Below are 6,000 nucleotides of genomic sequence, written 5' to 3' on the forward strand. Positions count from 1 at the left end.
AATTGGGAGAAGGTTGGCCATAGCTCAGGGGTAGAGTACTTGCCTCATTTATTTAAAGCTCTGGGTTCCATCCCCAGCACCCCTAATAGGGGTGAGGCAGGTATAGAAAATGATTTATTGAATAGACAGTTAAATGGCACACGTGACCATCAAATGGCAATGGGTGTGTTGAATGGGAAGAGCACAATGAAAGACAAGTCATCAAAAAAGAGCAGTTTCCAAGAATTCCTCACTTTGATATTTACATTTCCTTATGCTTCAGGTTAAATAATTGTCACCAGGAGACTTGGAGGATTTAAATTGGGCACAGATTTCAAGTTCCCAAATCCTTCTCTTTTTTTTCCATTTTTTTATTTGAATTAGAAACAAGCTTGTTTTACATGTTAATCCCAGTTTCCTCTCCCTCCCCTCCTCCCCTACCACCCCCAAGTAAAACCCTACCTTTTTTTTTTTTTGCATACGCAACTCAGCCATTAAAGTTACAGTGGCCAGTTGTTGGCAATTGGCGGGCAGTACCTGTAGGACAAACCCAAGAAATTGATGGACAGCCACCTTGTAAACTATGGTTGTGTGACTTTTCGGAAGAGTTGTGAACAACACAGGGGGAAAAAAAAACAAAAAACAACAACAACAACAAAAAAAACCCACCAAAAACACCAAACCAGTTCTGCCAATGAGTTTTACTGAGGTTATTTACAGGAATGTGGCCAACACACTGGTGGAAACTCAATGAAAGAGTGTCTCCCTCTCACAGCAGTTGTCAGCCACTTATGTTTCCCCCAGGGATAGACAGTCCCATGAGCTGCCTGGTGCACCTCATGACTCCCCACTTTTCCCACCACAAGGTAAAGTTAGTGATCCCAGTCTTATGAGGGTCGTATTGAGTGATCATAGATGCCCAGCTCGTAAGACACAACAAACATCCTCTGTCCGGAAGACAGAATTCTATTAACAGCTCTCCATTGGAGCGGAAAGCAACTCTCTAGCCAGGGTGATCCCTTAAGCAAAGGAGGCTGGACCCTTGTTCAGTTGTATAGGGTGGACACCAGAATCTGCTTCAGTGACGGCTGAACCACGGAGAGTTTATGGAGTAGGTGCTGAAGAAGTCCGCTGCCTGAGAGAGAAGCTGCCTTGCAGAGCCTATTCCATCAGAACTCTTGACACCAGAGGCCCGGAAGCTGAGAGCTCTGTTCTCTTGACCACATATTTAGCTTTAGGTCAGGAGGAAGAACAGGCAACCCCCTCTTGACTACCCACTTCGGAGGAAGCCGACAAGCTAAGTGGCCCAGTGCTGAGGATACTACAGCTGGCAGGCAGGGATAGGCATAGAAACATCACCAGACTTTCAGGGAGACAGAGATGCTTGAGAGGGGAGCTCAGGCCGAATAATCAGATTAGCTAATGTAAGAACTGAAGACAATCTTAATAAAAACATAATGAGGCCTCTTAAGGATATGTGCTTAAAGAACAAATTAGAGTTTCTGGAACCCAAAGAAATACTGAATTTCAAAATTTATTAGGAATGCAGAAGTGTGTGTGTGTGTGTGTGTGTGTGTGTGTGTGTGTGTGTGTGTGTGCCTGCACACATGGGCGTGGTCTCACAAATTTGACAACCCCTTAAGATAGTAATTATGTCATCCATTAGTTTTTTCCTTATAAATCCAACAAACATCTCTAATTACTTTAATTTCCCCCATCTTAATCTCCCCCCCTCCTCAGTAATCTTCATTACTTGCTCCTGGACTCTTAAACCTCTTTAAATGTTCTTAAAAACTACAAACAATTTAACCAGCAGAGCAGAGCCACTGTATTCTGTGTGAGGACAAGTAAAAGGGCAGAAACTCCCATCTCCCCAGCTGTCAGTAGAACCCTGAAAAGTTAGCACCCACAGAGGCAAAGCAAAATCCAGGTCCATGAGACAATCACAGTGCTGGAGAAACAGCTTTTGCATGGGTTACAGGGCTCTGCACATGTTCTCTGCTCCCTGAGACTTCTTCCATCCCCAGAGTTCACCCCGGAATGTTTGTTTGCAGTGAGTGTCCTTTTGGTCATTGGCCTTAAATGTTCATTAAGTAAAGGAACAGGAAACACACTTGATGATGAGACTCCTGTCATCCATTAGCTTTGATGAAGAGATCTTTTGGAAATAGTTTATGGTAGCACACTCACTCTCAATACTGCTTCGTGAGATGAAAAATAAAGAAAAGTTGGAGGGATCTATATCTGCTCCCGAGAGAAAGGGAAGACCCTCCTATCTTTTTTAAATTAATTTTTATTTAAATTAAAAACAATCTTATTTTACATACCAACACAAGTTCCTTCTCCTTCCTGACCTCTCATGCCCCCACCAACCCTCCATCCCACCTTCTACCACTCCCAGGGAGGGTGAGGCCTCCCTGGGGGACCATCAAAGTCTGTCACATCATTTGGGACAGGGTCTAGGCCCTCCTCCCGTGTGTCTAGGCTGAGAAAGTATCCCTCCAAAGGCAAAGGGCTCCCAAAGCCAATTCATGCACTTGGGATAAATCCCGTTTCCACTGCCAGAGACCCCATAGACTGCCCAGGCCCCCCAACTGACACCCACTAGCCTGGTCTGGACCCCTTTGCTCATCACTCCTCCTTCTCTGCAACTGGATTCCAGTTCAGTTCAGTGTTTCAGCTGTAATTTCTAATAATACTCCCTTCCTTAACTGAGTGAACTGACTGCAATAAACTCCAAAGCAGCAAAATTGAGGGAGACTTAGTCATTCAGTTCAGTAGTTACCAAAGCAAGCAAGCAAGCAGTCACAGTCACGATCATGAGCATAACTGTAAGCTGTTCCCCAGGTCACATGCTGGAACCATGGGCTCACTGCCCCGGAGAAATTAGCACTGACACACAGCAAACAGTTGAGAACTTTCTGCAGAAGATGAGTTGATTGTAAGTGTTGAACAATGTTCCTCAGAAGATTGCAGGAAGCTGGAGCTTCTATTATTTCTTTTCAATATTAAACCTTTTATTTCCATGCTTATGGCCAATTAAAAATTAATGGAGGGCACATACACTTTGTACCAGCTAGACCATTCTTTAGTAGCTGTTTTGAAGTTTCAGGGTCCCATGGGCACTGACCACCGAACAGCACAGCTTCATGTGAACTAATGAGTAAAGAAGGGAGACAGAATTATTAGGAAAATTATGGTGTTTTGCTAAGCACAGGCAAAAGGCATCCCTGCCAGCCAGGAGCATAGGGGTCACTGTGATTGCAGCCTAGAGATGTGACCAGACAACAGAGCTGTTTTTCACAACACCTGTCTCCAAGGAAATGTCTCTGGAAGCCAACAGAGCTGTGACTTAATGAAGGGATCCATTTGCCAACAACACCATAAGTCATCCCCAGCATGGACACCGTGGTTTCAGATGAGTGATCTGGGTTTAGACTTTTATATTCCGTTTGACAACTATTAGATTTTATTTTTATGTAACCAATGGCTTGTTTGCAAAAAAAAAAAAGTGAATTAATGATAATAGAAAGAATTCGAATGACTCTCTGAGACTTCCCAAGAATTCTTGTGCTCTTTTGAGAGAGGTCAGTGTGTGAAGATTGAGTAACTGCCGGGTCATCGGTGAACCCACTGAAAAGGAGTTCAAACAAATGTTACAAAGCCCGTTGGCAAGAGATGCGATGCTGGCCTAAGAGGGCTAAATGACCACAGTTCAATTAATGAGCACACTTGCTTGAAACAAAAGCGGGAAATGTTCTTTTCTGTGGCTCCCTAATGGCTGTCTGGCCGGAGTGTGCTTTGCTGATTGCGCTGGGCTCACCAGAGGGAGTGGAAGAGGAAAAACAGAAGTGGGCTACAAGCACTCTGTTTTTGCTACAAGCAACCTCTGGTCCTGAGAACATGAACATTTGTCCTCAGGGAGCAGCAGCATAAAAGCAGAAAGTGGAAAACTCTTCGGCAACAAGAAAAAAGGGGAAAAAAAAAGAAGTCTACCTTGTAATTCTGCTTTGTCTTTGATTATAAAGAGGGAGGAGCAGGCTGTGGTGGAAGGTGGTACAGAGATGGGCATCGTGGCTCAGACAACTCCATCAAGAGTTGATTTCTTCCCTTGCCTTGCGATGGCCCTTGCCAGGCTCCTGGTCCTTGGGACTCACCTCCTCTGAAGGATGTAGTTGCCTTGCTCAGGGGCTGTGACTTTAGATTCAGAAACAGTGTCAGTAATACCTGCTCTCAGTGAGAATATATTTTCATAATTTCCTGGGGCCCAGTTCTTTTTCAATCTGTTTCAGAGGCTTCCCAAGGCACACATTTGACTGCTTTAGATACCTCACTCAGGTGAAGTTCTGTTTTTTGAGACAGACTAATCTCACTAGTAGAACGAGTGTGCTACAATATCAAGTCATTTTCTACATTGTAACATGTCAGCACTTCTTTCCTTTTGAAGGATGAGCAATACTCTCTTGAATGGCTGCACCACGCCCTGCTTATCCTTTTGTCCATCTGTAGGTATTTGGGTTGCTCCCACCTGTTGACTTTTTTATTTTTTAAGTACTGACTTTTGCTGTGAGCAGAGTGTGTGCACATCTCTTTGAAATCCTACTTCAGGGTCTTGGGATATGGAAGTGGAGGTACAATTGCTGAATCACATAATGGTTCTTTGTTTGTTTCTTTACCACACTGTGTTTTTCTTGTGTCTGTCAAACACCATCTGACCCTCTCTGCCATGGTCTATTTCTCAGAAATACTTGACTGACTTGTATGTCTGTCTCTGGGCCAGTCCCACAGTGATGTTTTAAAACTGAAGCTGAGTCAAGTTTTCCTTGGGAACAGCATTGTGATGGAAACATGAAGGTTGTAGTAAAATGTGAGTAGACTTGCAGAAATGGAGGCAGAAAGGTTTTTTAAAAATATTTTATTTGATATGCCTCATGCAATTTTATTGTTTTATTAAATTTGTTCTTTGGCAACTTCATACACATTTATAACCCTACCCATTCTTATCACCCTCCCATGAGGCCATATCCCCTCCCTACAAGTATTTTTTTTACTATTCTAAGGTAGCTTGACAAGATGTCCATTTAGCAAAATATCAGTAATACCACTCCCATGGCCTATGACTCAAGGGATTTGGATCAGGTTTACTTCTCCAGGTATGAATTTCCTCCTGTGGAGCAGACCTCATAGCCGATCAGAAGGATATTGGTTACCCCCAGGACAATCATGCTTCTATTGCACTTGTGGGCATATATTGCATGGCAGGTTGGTATTGTAACATGCACAGTTCACAATGGGTAAGGCCATTGTAACTTTTCTCTCCAGCCTGCATAGTACCTTCCAGCACTGTGAAAGCTAGCCAACAGGGATGACGCTCTCTGAAGTAACACACTGACTTTAAGCAGAGTTGTCTGCATGGCCATAGGCTTGGAACTGTCTGCTGGTGCAGCTGAGGACAGTAACTACCATTCTACACACACACACACCCTCGGGAATCCATCAGTAGCCAGTAGGTCAGCAGGGCCCACACTGTTTTGATAACCAGACATTTATAATAATTTTTAAAATTAAGAAATATAGTACCCAACTTTGTTCTCTTCCGAGATTGTTTTGGTTATTCATTCTTGGAAGATTGTGTTCCAAGGCTCTTGGAACTTACCACACAAGTGCCAATGCCAGCATCTTGTAATTCTCACTCTACTATTCAGCACACAGGCTCTGCTCCCTGAAGGGAAGAATATGCACCTTATTTATCTTTACATCATATGAATAATACTGTCCCATATACAGTGGTACCAAGCACCAACTAGGAAAATGCTTGTTCAGTGACTCCTTGTTCTGGGAAGTCAATAGCATGGCAGATGAGCTGAACACCACTCTGCGTTCTCCATAGCTGCCTGGGTGACCTTGGGCAAGCTACCTAACTTCTTTACATCACTAGTTCTTCATCTGTGAAATGAATGGCAATGGCAGCTGATCTCCAAGCTCCCTCTTATCTCCTGCATCTTTTTATTGCCATTTGTG

This window comes from Cricetulus griseus, assembly GCF_003668045.3.
Source record: "Cricetulus griseus strain 17A/GY chromosome 1 unlocalized genomic scaffold, alternate assembly CriGri-PICRH-1.0 chr1_0, whole genome shotgun sequence".
Taxonomy (NCBI): domain Eukaryota; kingdom Metazoa; phylum Chordata; class Mammalia; order Rodentia; family Cricetidae; genus Cricetulus; species Cricetulus griseus.